We start from the raw sequence: 14,011 nt of genomic DNA on the forward strand, positions 1-14,011 counted from the left end.
ATGCAGCTCTTTAAAAGAATGAGAGTTATTGATAATTGCTGCTATAGTATAATCTCTGAGATATGTATCTTAAAGCAAGCTATAGTACTAAACAAGTTACAGTACAAGGTCAGCTCTCCATACCTAAGAGTTCTTCATCCATGCAGCCAGTCAACCTTGGCTTGAAACAATTGTGAAGAAAAACTGGAGAAAGTACCAAAAAGCAAAATTGAGTTTTCAGCTCACTGGCAACTATTTACATAGACTTTACATTGTATTGGGTATTATAAGTAAATCTAGAGATGATTTGGAGTAGATTGGAGGATTGTGTGAGGCTTCCCTGGTGACTCAGTGGTAAAGAATCCACCTGCAGTGTGAGAGAGACACGGGTTTGATCCCTGGGTTGAGAAGATCCCCTGGAGCAGGAAATGGCAACCCTCTCAGGTATTCCTATCTCAAGAATCCCATGGACAGAAGAGCCTGGCAGGTTACCATCTGTGGACTTGCACAGAGTCAGGTGTGACTGAGCATGTGTGCAAGGAGGATCATAGGTGGTATGTGAGAATATTAATACTACAGCACTTTACGCAAGGGACTTGAGATTTTGGTATCATTGAGGTTCCTGGAACCAATCTGCTGATACCAAGGGACAACTGTAGAATGTATAGTGTGCTGCTGCTGCTGCTAAGTCGCTTTAGTGGTGTCTGACTCTGTGCGACTCCATAGGTGGCAGCCCAGTAGGCTCCTCTGTCCCTGGGATTCTCCAGGCAAGAACACTGGAGTGGGTTGCCATTTCCTTCTCCAATGCATGAAAGTGAAAAGTGAAAGTCAAGACGCTCAGTCGTGCCTGACTCTTAGCGACCCCTGGTAGGACTGCAGCCTACCAGGCTCCTCTGTCCATGGGATTTTCCAGGCAAGAGTACTGGAGTGGGTTGCCATTGCCTTCTCTGGTGTAGTATGCTACTACATGTTTAAAAATAAGTCATATTTATGTATATGGCCTTACAGATAGTATCACTGGAAGGACTTCAATAGCATTAACATTGTCAGACACTGTTCTAAGAGCTGTTTATAATTGACACATTTAATTCTTATAACTTTATTAATGTAGGTGATATTATTCCCATTTTACATATGAAGAACCTGAAGCATAGAGAGATTAAGTAACTTGCTCAAAGGCACAAGAATCTGGTAACAATGGTTACTTCCAAAGTCAAGAGACTGAAGGACTAAAGGTCAGAGAGACTTAATTTTTGCTGTCCATCTTTTTCAGCTGTGTGTGTGTGGTTTGCCATGTTTATGCATTACTTAAAAAATTATTTTTAAAATAACTTAGGAAAATGGTAAAAAGACTCTCATGAGTGCTGTTTACAAGACAGTCAATCTTATTTTCAAAGATGTGCCAATTAACATAACTTCTTAGCTTCCAAAGGATGAGAAAGGTTGATAATGCCTACAGCTCGAGAGTAGAAGCTGGACCCAACGTAGATACAGTCATGGAACCTTTTTGGAGAGCAGTCTGATGCTGGGTTGTGCTAGATTGCATGTGCTGCCATAACAAAGTACCACAAACTGGGTGCTTTAAACAACAGCCATTTATTGTCTCATAGTTCTGGAGGCTGGACAGTCTAGATCAGACTTAGTAGGATTAGATCCTTTTGAGGGCTGTGAGGAAGAAACTGTTCAAGGCCTCTCTCCTAGCTTCTGGTGGTTTGCTGGTCGTCCTGGGTGTTGCTCCATGCATAGACTCTTCCGCCAGTCTCTGCCTTCATCTTCATGTGGTTTTCTTCTCATACCTGTGTCTGTTTCCACATTTTACCCTTCTTTAGAGGTCACAAGTCATATTGGATTAGGGCCCACCCTAATGAACTCATTTTAACTTGACTACCTCTGTGAAGACCCTATCTCCAAGTCAAGTCACATTCTGAGATACTGGGGCTTAGAACTTCAACACATATATTGGTGGGGAGACATAATTCAACCCATAAATAACATGGGTATCCAAATTTCAAACATGCATACTCTTTAACCTTGCAATGCCACTTATGGGACTGTGTCCTTTAGAAATAATCTGAAAGTATGCATAGATATTTTTAGAAGGTGCCACAATGGCACCTATTGGAATGTTGGAATCTACCTAAATATCAGTAAAAGATTGGCGAAATAATGATATACCTGCTTCCGTTGTTAAAGATAATATGGATTGATATGCATTGATATAAAAAGATATGCAGAATATATTAAGTATAAAAAGCAGGTTTACCTAATAATTGTGTAATAACCTAAATGGGAAAGAATTTTAAAAAGAATAGATATAGGTATATGTATGGCTCAGTCACTTTGCTGTACACCTGAAGCTAATACAACACGGTTAATCAACTCTGTGTGTGTGCTTAGTTGCTCAGTCATGTCCAGCTCTTTGCGACCCATGGACTGTAGCCTGCCAGGCTCCTCTGTCCGTGGGATTGTCCAGACAAGAATCCTGAAGCAGGTTGCCATTTCCTACTCCAGGGGATCTTCCTGACCCAGGATTTGAACCCGGGTCTCCTGCAGTGGCATGCATCCTTGACCACTGTGGCACCTAAGAAGCCCTCTTATCAACTATACTCCAATATAAAATAAAAAGTAAAATTAAAAAAAGGTGATTTCAAGTACTTTACAACCTTGCATATCAATCCAGTAAGGAATAAAGATCTTTCCAACTTAAAGATAAAAGCAAGTTTACTGAAGAAGTGAAGTGAAAGTTGCTCAGTAGTGTCTGACTCTTTGCGACCCCATGGACTATATACAGTCCATGGACTTCTCCAGGCCAGAATACTGGAGTGGGTAGCCTTTCCTTTCTCCAGGGGATCTTCCCAACCCAGGGATCGAACCTAGGTCTCCCACAATGCAGGCTGATTCTTTACCAGCTGAGCCACAAGGGAAGCCCAAGTGTACTGAATAGAGTGTATATTGTTATCCTATTTGTGTTAAATTTTAAATAAATAAAATTTTGAATATATTCCAAAACTAACAATGGCATGTAGAGTGTGCATAGGCCTTTCAGTTTACTTTACATATATATTCTCAAACTAGAAAAACAATAAACATATTTCTGTTCTTAAAAAACAGAGTATTGAAATCAGTCCATTTTATTCTGTTTTTAAACTAAATGCAGAACAGAATCAGAATATACTTGGGCTTCCCTGGTGGTCCAGTGGTTAAGACTATGGGTGCATTTTCGATCCCTGGTTGGGGAACTAAGGTCCCCACGTGCCATGTGGCACATCCAAATATATATATCTGTGTGTGTGCATATTACCTATATATATATATATATTTATATATATACTTATTGCTGAGATCTTAGCTTAGTCTGGTAGTTTCTGGGGGAAAACCTAATAATTCCCATTAAGACATATAATAGCCTAGTTGTGCACACACACTTCCTGTTTTCTGAACTATATGAAAGTTAAGTTGTAGACACCATGATCCTTTGGTTCTACACAGTTCAGCATGCATCTTCTAAGAATAAGGGCATTCTCCACTCAGTGACGTGATTATACCAAGGAAAGTTAACAATAATTCCATAATATCTATTATCTAGTACATATTCAAATTTCCCAAGTTGTTCTCCCAAATATGTATTTTTTTTTCCTAATCTGGATCCAATTGAATTTTATGCATTTCATTTGGTTATTGTATCTCTTAGCCCTCTTTCTGTAAAGCCAGTTTTCTTGAAGATGCCACATTTTCCATTTAATTCACTAGTGTATTATTTAATTCTCTCCCATGACACAGCGGAGAAGGCAATGGCAACCCACTCCAGTACTCTTGCCTGGAAAATCCCATGGACGGAGGAGCCTGCTGGGCTGCCATCTATGGGGTCGCACAGAGTCAGATACGACTGATGTGACTTAGCAGCAGCAGCGTGACACAGACATCATTTGAACATTTTTACAATGAACATTTTTTATTGTGGTAAAATACACATAAAAGCTACCATTTAAAAATTTTTAGTTGTACAGTTCAGTGGCATTAAGTACACTCACGGTTGTGTAACCATCACCACCATCCGTCACCAGAACGGTTTCATCATCCCAAACTGAAATTCTGTACTCATTAAACAGTAACTCCCCACTCTCCCTTCCCACCCCATTCTACCTTCTGTCTTGAGCCGACGTCTTTAAATTCCTCAAATAACTGGAATCCTGCAGTCTTGACTCTTTTCGAGTCCATAGACTGTAGCCTGCCAGGCTTTTCTGGAGTGGGTTTTCCAACTCCCAACCCAGGGATCTAACTCATGTCTCCTGCATTGCAGGCAGATTCTTTTACCGTCTGAGCCACCAGGGAAGCCCATAAAAGACTATAAATTGGTTTCAGGCTATCTAAACAAGGTCCATATAACATGTGGTTGCTGTGTTTCTAAGCCTTTTTAGATCCAAGCAATTCGCTCACTTTTTTTCTAGACGCTATTGCTTTATTGCAGAATGGACTCAATTCTTATATGCATGCATTTCCCAACAACAAAAATCCATACATTTTAAAGGAACTGAGGTTCTGAAAGCTGCTTCTAATTTAGAAATACTGGAAGTAGCTATAGAGACACATTACTTATAAATTCATATAAACCTCATATGGTTACTCTTAGTTCCATCTTTGTCAGATTGCTGCTGCTGCTAAGTCGCTTCAGTCGTGTCCGACCCTGTGCGACCCCATAGACGGCAGCCCACCAGGCTCCCCCGTCCCTGGGATTCTCCAGGCAAGAACACTGGAGTGGGTTGCCATTTCCTTCTCCAATGCATGAAAGTGAAAAGTGAAAGTGAAGTCGCTCAGTTGTGTCCGACTCTTAGCGACCCCATGGACTGCAGCCTACCAGGCTCCTCCATCCACGGGATTTTCCAGGCAAGAGTACTGGAGTGGGGTGCCATTGCCTCATCACAATTTAGCAAACCACAATTTTGGTCTTGGTAGATGCACCCGGTACAGCAGGGGGCAGGATTACCTCCTTCTAGAAGCCAAGTGCTTAGGAAACCCCTTCTAACGTTAATCAGAGAGAATGGTTTTCAAGTTAAGCACAAAGATAACTAAAAGAAAAAGCTTTCTCTGAATAGAGATAAGGTAAATTCCCAGAGAATGTGCTGCTGAGAGGAAACATCTTACTTAAAAAACTATCGGTATTCTGTTTGAAAGAGCAATCAGACTTGGTTTAAAAGCGGGGCAGGAGAGAGGCTGGACGTCTAAGGAAGGAGGGCGAAGAGCCGGAAAGAGAGTCGTCAGCTGCCAGAGAAGAGTGGAAACCTGCTTAGCAGGTAATTTGACGAAATGAACCGAGACGCAGGAGGAAAGTCCCTGTGGAGAATGAAGTCGAGCAAGGGACGAAAGCAGAAGACTAACTTCGGATGTTTGGAAGGCCGTGCTGAACCCGGTTTTTCCACGGACTGGAACAATCCCGAACAAGGCACTGGGCGCGGACTCGGAAAACCAGCCTCAGCGGCCAGCCTCCCCGCGCCCAGGTAGTAACCTGCGAAACCCGGGCACGCCCCAGCAGGTGATTCTGTAGGCGTGACGAGTCTGCTCTCTCCTTCCGTGCCTCCGCTGCGGGAAGTAGTCCCCGGCTGCGCCGGCTCCGAAGGAATCTGGGCAGGGGAGCCCGGAGGCCCTCAGGGCATGAGTCCCAGGAGCGGCGGGCGTGCAGCCAATCCCTGGAAAGAGGGCGTGGCTAACTCGGTTCCGCGGATTCCTCCGCCTGTGCTCGCTGTGCTGAGGCAGAGGGAGCCGCCATTTTGGATGCTGAGTCTTGGTTCCTAAGTGCGTCTCTGCCGTTTTTACGTCCGGATTTGGCCAGGTGAGTGGGCTTTTTCAGGGTCGATCGTCTTTGTTTTCTTCCCCACGCTGCGCTCCGGGCTTCTAAGTCCCTAGCCAGGGATTTGGACGACTCTGACGTGGCAGGTGAGGAGAAACACAATGATCCTGGGTCAGGCCGGAGGTCGGGCCGGAGGGGCTGCGGCGCGGAAGGCCGCCGAAGGCCGGGCTCGGGGGCGTGGCAGGGCCGCGAGCAGCTTGGAGACCGCTAGTCGTGGATATATGACACCGCCGAACTTTCTTGTCCTCCCTGTTTCGAGCCATCTCTACCCCGGGGTGAAGCTGCCGCGGCCTGGGCTTTGGCGCCCGACGCGGACAGGGCCGGGCTGGCGCTCTCGGCCACTCCCCTCACCCTATCTCTTCTGGCCCAGAGAGACTTCGGTTCGGTTGTGTCCCTCGTGGCCGAGGGAGTCCGCGTCCGAGCCGGGCAGCCTCCCCTGGGCGGCGCGGCCTCCAGGGAACGTACCTGGGGGCCCTGGGCGAAATTGCCATTTTCTTTAGCGGAAGCAAAACGCGACCTTTGACCCCTTTCGCCGACCCCTTCTTGTCTGACGAGTGGTCTTTTGAGGAGCCTGTGGTCCTGTCCATGCGCCCCTCTTTCAGTTCTCATTGCTCCCCTTCCGCGGTGCTGCAGGTGAGAGGACTGGAAACTCGACGTGCATAAAGTTTTACATGGATCGGGACCCAAGAGCGCCCGTTTAATAATTAGTTAATAGGAAAGAGTCACTTTCACTGTAGTAGTAAAACTGAAATTAAGAGCTGGTCATAGTTTTTCTATTATGCTAGCGTATTCATTATTTTTCTAAACTTTTTATTATGAAAATTTAAAGCCAAGGTAAAGACTAATGAATTCCCTTCTCACCCAGCTTCATCAACGATTATTTTCTTGCCAATTTTGTTTCGTTTATACCTCCATTATGTATTCGTTTAATAAAGTAATAGTTAATATATGTGTCATCGTCGACCCACCAATCCCCGCCCCGCGCAAGTAGTAGCCTTTTTGACTCCTGTACTTAGGAGAAATTTCCACCGGAAATTTTGTTTTTACAGCTTTCTCAACACCCCGTCTTCTGGGATAGGAGGACTTAGTAATATCCTTTTATTCGAAGATAAAAGATTGTTTTGAAACCTTAATGTTTATTATATTTTAAAGTCACCCAGTTTCCTAAGTCTTGTGTTACTGTTCTGTCCAGATTGTTTTCGTTCTTCCTATCTTCTTTTGCCTCTGGAATTTCAATGATTGGGAGCCCCAGAATCCCCAATTCTTTATAGTCTACTTAATTTAAGGTTTCATTCCTTTAAAATCATTTCCCTGGTAACTCAGCTGGTAAAGAATCCTCCTGCAATTCAGGAGACCCTACTTTGATTCCTGGGTCAGAAGATGCGCTGGAGAAGGGAATAGGCTAACCCACTAAGTTTTCTTGGGCTTCCCTGGTGGCTCAGCTGGTAAAGAATCCGCCTGTGATGTGGGAGACCTGGATTCGATCACTGGGTTGGGAAGATCCCCTGGAAAAGGGAAAGGCTACCCACACCAGTATTCTGGCCTGGATATTTCCATGACTGTATAGTCCGTGGGGTCGCAGAGAGTCGGACACAACCGAGCGACTTTTCACTTTTCCTTTAAAATCACAATTAAGTCCCAATTGACACAAAGTCTATCCTGATTTAAAAATAGAACTAGAAGAGAATATAAAGAAATAATTTAATATACAGAAAAAGTAGAATACACATGAATACTAACTTCAGCATTATTTTATATGGTAAATATAAAAAAGATTGGGAAATTATTAAAAATGGTTACTCAATGTATTAGGCAGCCATTAAAGTATAATACTAAAGACTAGCAGATACGATGTTAAGTGATAAAAGAATTCACTAGTGATTGGAGTCCATGATTACAACTTTGTAAAAGTATGCCTTAAGAGAAACTCTTTGTGAAAGTATGTCCAACGAATTTTTTGTATTGCTTTTTATATTTTATTGAGAAACAAGATAAAGGTACTGTCATAATGTCTTATGAATTTCAATATTTATAGCTCCTTCTGGAAAATCTTGATGGTCTCTGAATTCTGAAGTCTGTACTTTTCTTGTGAGTTATACATGATACTGCTGGTTTTGTGGTCTTTTATTAAATTTTCAATCTTGGTTAGTTTGGTCACTGATGATTTTAGTACAATTTGAAAATACAGGAAACGACATTTCTGTATGTGAAATGGTTTTAAGAATTGGGCTGTATTATTGCGGAAATGTCTTCTAGCTTGTTTGTACTTTTATGTCACTTATTCATATCTGCAATGCCTAAATCATACCTGAATCTGTTCATATCACTTGTAAGAAAGAGGTATTCAGGATAAATAAAATAATACATTTCAAATACAGTTTTCCTATATACTAAAAAATGACATTCTGTGTACTGTAGACTGTTGCCTCCCTTCCCAGATTGGTTCTTTTGGAGCTACAAGACTCTAAAGTTGGTTTCTTGGGACTTAATGGTTTATTTTGCTATTTTTTGGCTACTTTAAAGTTTTCAGGATTACTGTCTCTGGGCAGCTTCACTAATTTGGGAAGCTGTTGTGAGCTGCAACAGTCTCTCCCTTCTCTGTCCAGGGGTAACACGAGGAATGGCCCAATCCATGGTTTTACACTTCCCCTTATTCAGAATGGAGAGTTTATCCAGTTTTAAAAGGCTCCTGAAGCTGGGTAATAAAAGAAGGACTAGATCAGTTTGTTCCAACTTTAAGGACTGGAGTAAAATGAAGGATTTGAAAGAGCCCAGAAGAGAACATGAGGTTGCTGACCAATGTGTGACATAATGGTGATGTAATTAAAATACTGAGAAGTAATTTCACAATCACTAGTTCGTAATCCTTTTATAAGATTTATAGTTTCCTTTTTTAATTTTTGGCTGCGCTTGGTCTTCGTTGCAGTACATGGGCTTCTCGTGGTGGTGGCTTCTCTTGTGGAGTGCATGGGCTCAGTAGTTGTGGTATATAGGCCTAGTTGCCTCAAGGCACGTGGAATCTTCCCAACCAGACCAGGGATTGGACCTGTATCCCCTGCATTGGCAGGTGGATTCTTAACCGCTGGACCACCAGGGAAGTCCCTGTAACGATTATGTTATAGGTGTTTATGTGTCTTATAGTTGTTTTTGTGTCACTTACCCCATTAAACTGTGAACTCCGTAAAACACTAGGGTATTACTTAAGTGTCTGTTGTCTCCATCTGCTTGGCACAGTACTTGATAGAATATGTGCATGTGTGCATGCTCAGTTGTATCTGACTCTTTGGGACTCCATGGACTGTAGCCTGCCAGGCTCCTCCAGGCAAGAATACTGGAGTGAGTTGCCATTTACTACTCCCGGGGAACTTCTGGACTCTGGGATCAAACCTAAGTCTACTGCATTGGCCGGCAGTTTCTTTACCATTGAACCGCCTGGGAGGCCCTGCTTGATAGCCACACTCAAAAATGTTTGATGAGTGGATGAATGGCAGTAAAAATCTTGAGGTACAAAATGAGTTTAGAATAAGCTCTGAATCAAATGACAGTTTTAAATTAGGTATTGGGCAGTATTAGTATGTGGTAATATATATGTGTACTCACATATACATGGTATTTATGTATGTTTTTTCCTGTATATAATTATTTATATATGTATAAAATAGTGACTTGACCAGAATAGTTTATTTACTTTTAGGTTATTCCTAAAATTAGTATTCTGAATCATTCAGGATACAAAGTTGATGGTAGCTTTGGAAACACAAGTTCAAATCCTGAATTGGAAGAATTCCGTGGCGGTTCAGGGGTTAGGATTTGGTGGTTTTACTGCCGGGACATGAGTTGGCTCCCTGGTTGAGGAATTAAGATACTGCAAGCTTCGAGGCAGGGCCAAAAGAAAAAAAAATCCTGAAATGATAATTAAATTGACCTTTTTTATTAGATAAGCTTTGAGTCTAATTTTTTTTTTACATATATTGGTAATTATTTTGGACATGTCCTAAATAAAAATAATAGTTAATACCTTGTGGTTTGGTGTCATTGTTCTTAATGATTAGTTTTTGTAGGAGTCTAATTTCTGAAAGTTGAAAATCCTCAGAACTCAAGTTGACAAAGTATTTTGGCAAATTATTTTCCTTTCCTTAAATCTAAAACAAAACTAGACTCTGTAAGTTTGTGGAACTCAAAAAAAGACTTATTTTTAGTTAAATTTCCTATTAGCATAATAAACGAGTGACAGCTTTGTACTAAGTATTGTACGAGACAGTGTGGGAATAACAGTGGAACCTTAGAAATAGTGTGTGCTTTGAGAAGAGTCAGACATGGCATACTAAAGGCAGCAGCTAGCTTGAGAAGAGCTAAACTGATTACAGCTGAAATCCTCCATGAGGTTGAAACAGTTAAAGCAAAGGAAAACAGATGCAAATATATATTTAACTTTTACTTTTAATCCAAAAGATATAAAATATGTAATAATGGAGTATAACCTTTAAAAATTGTGAGCCACTGTATTGTATACTGTAACTTATATTGTACATCAAGTATTCTTCTTTTTTTTTTTCCCTAAATTAGCAATTGTGGCACTTCAGCTTAGCTGCACTGAGGCATGTGGAATCTTCCCAGACCAGGGATTGAACCTGTGTCTCCTGCATTGGCAGGCAGATTATTAACCACTGGACTACCAGGGAAGTCCTAGTCTTCAGTTTTTAAAAAGTTCATTTATCAGCTAATCTTTATTTTAAAATTGTTTATTTTTGGCTGCGCTGGGTCTTCATTGCTGTGCACTGGCTTTCTCTAGTTGAAACGAGCAGGGGCTACTCTGGTTGCAGTGTGCTGGCGTCTCATGACAGTGGCTTCTCTTATAGCAGAGCATAGGCTCTAGGGCCTTCGGGCTTCAGTATTTGTGGCACGGTGGGCTTAGTTGCCCCACAGCTTGTGGGATCTTTCTGCACCAGGGATTGAACCCATGTCCCCTGCATTGGCAGGTAGATTCTGAACTAGTGGGCCACCAGCTATTAGCTAATAACCTATCAGCTAATCTTTAGATGATTAGACCTTTTCTTTTAGTATGAGTCTGTTGACTGGAGTTTCATTTATTTTTTTGCCACCTTCCAGGGCTTGCAGGATCTTAGTACCCCCACCAGGAATTGACTCTGGCTCTAGTCAGTGAAAAGTGTGGAGTCCTAGCCATTGGACCTCCAGGAAATGCCCTAAAATCCACAAATTTTCATTTAATCCTCATACTAGCTTTTTGAGGTATGTTGTTGTTCTTGGACACTCAGTCTAGTGTCCTCCTCTTTTGTGACTCCTTGGACTGTAGCCCGCCAGGCTCCTCCAGGCAAGAATACTGGAGTGGGTTGCCATTTCCTTCTCCAGGAGATCTTCCTGACCCAGGGATCTTGCTTGGCAGGTGGATTCTTTACCACCTGAGCCATCTGGGAAGCCCTTGAGGTGTGAGGGTTCATGTAAATATTGGTGCTAAGTTTCCTTAAGTGTTTGATAGAATTTCCTTAAATGTTTAATAGAGAAGCCACTTGGACCTGGATTTTCTTTTGGAATGGTTCTTAATGTTAGATTCAATTTTTGTCATGTGTAAGGGGCAGTTATATTTTGTATTTCTTTTGAGTCGGTTTGAAAAAAAATACTTATTTTACTTTTTGGGTGCGCTGGGTCTTCATTGCTGCACTTGGGCTTTCTCTAGTTGTGATGAGTGGGGGCTACTTTTAGTTGTGCTGCATGTACTTCTCATTGTGGTGGCTTCTCTTGTTTTGAAGGACAGGTTGTAGGCTCTTGGGCTTTGGTAGCTGCAGCATGAGGCCTCAGTAGTTGTCACTCAAGGGCCCTAGAGTGCTCAGGCTTCAGTGGTTGTGGTGCACTGGCTTAGTTGCTCCGTGGCATGTGAAATCTTCCAGACCAGGGATCAAACTCATGTCCCCTGCATTGGTAGGCAGATTCCTAGTCACTGTACCAGCAAGGAAGTCCAACTTTTTTTTTTTTAATTGTAGTTGACTTACAATGTTGTGTTAGTTTCAGATGTAATGCAAAGTGATTGTCATTCATATATTTACTTTTTCAGATTCTTTCCGTTATAGGTTATTACAAATGTTGAATATCGGTTCCTTTATGCGTCAGTTTTGGTAAATTGCATTTCTAACAGATTTGTCCATTTTGTCTCATTGTTGAATTTATAGGTGTAAGTTAGTAATATGTGTGTGTACTTGTGTTCGATTGTGTCTGACTCTGTGACCCCATGAAATGTAGCACTTCAGGCTCCTCTGTCCATGAAATTTTCCAGGGAAGAATACTGGAGTGGGATGCCATTTCTATTCCAGGGACTCTTCGTAACCCATATCTCTTGAGCTCCCGCATTGGTTGGCAGATTCTTGACCACTGCATCATTGGGAAGCCCAAGTAGAAAAGAATAACTTTATTGCTCTGTCAGCCAAAGAGAGACACCAGGCTTCTGCCTTGAAAAACTGCCCCTCGGACCTTCCTTCTTTTCTAATGTGAGCATTTAAAATTGTGAAATTTCCCCAAGCACTGCTTTAGCTTCACACACACACATTTTGATGTTATATTTTAATTTTCACTTTCTTGCAGTTTAAACTTAAAAAAATAATTTCCACTTGAAACTTCCTCTTTGACATGTATATTTAGAAGTATAGTGTTTAATTTACAAGTGTTTGGAGGTTTTCTGTTATCTTTCTTATTACTGATTTTAGGTTAATTTCCGTTGCAGTTAAAGAATATTCCTTGTGTGACTTCAGTTCTGTTTAATTTGTTAGAGCTTGTTTTGTAACCCAGGATGTGGTCTGTGTTCATAAGTGTTCCCTGTGCATTGCTGTGTTGAGTGGAGTGTTCTGTAAATGTCAGTGAGATATAGTTGGTTATTATTGGTGTTCAGTTCTGTACTCTTGCTGGTATTCTGTCTGCTAATTTAAGAAATTTCAAAGGGAAATATGTTAAGTGTCCAACTTCAACATATTTGTTGAAGTGTTAAGGATTTGTTTCTTTGTCCTGTCCTGTCTTTTGTTGTTTCTTGTATTTTGAGGCTTTATTGTGCATTCACTATTAGGTTGCATTCACTATTAGGTTGTTACATTTTATTTTTGAATTCACCCTTCTGTGATTATATAATATCCCTTTGTATCCCCGTTTTTCTTGCTAAAGTCTACTTTGTCTAACAGTATAGCCCCTTCAGCTTTTTTAAAAGTTGAAGTATTATTGATATATAACCTTATATTAGTTTCAGGTGTACAACACAATGATTTGATATTTGTATGTAATGCAAAATGATTACTGCATTAAGTTTTTGTTGTTCAGTCTCTAAGTTGAGTCCAACTCTTTGCGACACCAGGCTTCCTTGTCCTCCATCTCCTGGAGTTTGCTCAAATTCATGTCCATTGAGTCAGTGATGCCATCAGTAAGTCTATGTATGTCACCATACATAGTTACAGTTTTTTCTTCTTTTGATGAGGACTTTTAAGATTCATTCTCTTGGGATTTCCCTGGCAATCCAGTGGTTAAGACTCTGCATTTCTATTGCAGGGGGTGCAGGTTCAATCTCTGGTCAGGGAACTTAAGATATCACATCCCACATGCCCGGCAGCAGGGCCAAAAAAATGAAAAAAAGAAAAAAAAATTTTTTTTTCTTAATAGCTTTGTAATTTGTTGTTGTTGCTCAGTTTTCTCTGACTGTGACCCCTTGGACTGCAGCATGCCAGGCTTCCCTGTCCTTCACCATCTCCCAGAGCTTGCTCAGACTCACTCATGTTCACTGAGTCGGTGATGCCATCCAACCATCTCGTCCTCTGTCGTCCCCTTCTCCTCCTGCCCTCAATCTTTCTCAGGATCTTTTCCAGTGAGTTAGCTCTTCGCATCAGGTGGCCAAAATATTGGAGCTTCAGCATCAGTCCTTCCAATGAATATTCAGGGTTGATTTCCTTTAGGATTGACTGGTTTGATCTCCTTGCTGTCCAAGGGACCCTCAAGAGTCATCTCCAACCCCACAGTTCAAAATATGTAATACAGTATTAATCATAGTCACCATACCACATTGTACATAACATCCCATGACTCATTTACAGTATTTTATAACTGGAAGTTTGTAATGAAGTGGATGGAGGGGGTTGAAAGGTAACAACTTTCAGCTTTCTTTTGACTACTGTTTGCATGATATACTTTTTTTCATCC

The 14,011-nt window shown here is 41.5% G+C and overlaps 1 protein-coding gene across 1 annotated transcript in view; it reads left to right on the forward strand.

Annotated features, from left to right (window-relative positions):
• Positions 1-5,649: 5,649 nt before the first annotated feature.
• IST1 (IST1 factor associated with ESCRT-III) overlaps positions 5,650-14,011 on the forward strand; it is a 39,684-nt gene continuing 31,322 nt past the window's right edge. Inside the window, exon 1 of the mRNA XM_070388063.1 lies at positions 5,650-5,806. The gene's annotated coding sequence lies outside the window, so the exon portion shown is untranslated. The remainder of the gene's footprint in view (positions 5,807-14,011) is intronic.

Source organism: Bos mutus, chromosome 18 (assembly GCF_027580195.1).
Source record: "Bos mutus isolate GX-2022 chromosome 18, NWIPB_WYAK_1.1, whole genome shotgun sequence".
In the NCBI taxonomy this organism is placed as follows: domain Eukaryota; kingdom Metazoa; phylum Chordata; class Mammalia; order Artiodactyla; family Bovidae; genus Bos; species Bos mutus.